General features: G+C 32.9%; 1 protein-coding gene across 5 annotated transcripts in view; it reads right to left on the bottom strand.

Annotated features, from left to right (window-relative positions):
- tenm2b (teneurin transmembrane protein 2b) overlaps window positions 1-425 on the bottom strand; it is a 269,320-nt gene that overhangs the window by 14,054 nt on the left and 254,841 nt on the right. The window lies entirely within an intron of this gene.

Genomic DNA, 425 nt, shown 5'->3' with positions numbered 1-425 from the left:
GAGAAATAGAGCAAAAACAGGAAATATGGTGTCTAAAACGTAAGTCTCTTAATATTAACTTCTTGTTTATTGAACTGTTGTAAGAAATCAATATCACATTTGTAATCATGCTGACTTTTGGAGAAAAAAACGACAGTCTTCGTGTGATATTAATTATATGAAATTATATAAATATATACATTTTCTGCCCCATATCTTGAATTAGATAGACTGATTAATGCAGTGAAAGAACGCACTATAAATGTGCACGCGCACTCACTAGTCTAACCTGCTAGACTTCAGGTAATGTATGCGTGCATTCTGTAGGTGTTTTGTTTGCTTTTCACGATATTCTCGATAATATCAAATCGCACAACCTTAAAACAACAATTACGATATTATCGCAGACCATACATATCGCACACCCCTATACTGTTTAGATATTT

This window comes from Sinocyclocheilus anshuiensis, unplaced genomic scaffold, assembly GCF_001515605.1.
Source record: "Sinocyclocheilus anshuiensis isolate Anshui unplaced genomic scaffold, SAMN03320099.WGS_v1.1 scaffold700, whole genome shotgun sequence".
Classification (NCBI taxonomy): Eukaryota; Metazoa; Chordata; class Actinopteri; order Cypriniformes; family Cyprinidae; genus Sinocyclocheilus; species Sinocyclocheilus anshuiensis.
This window is presented reverse-complemented; position numbering and strand designations above follow the sequence as displayed.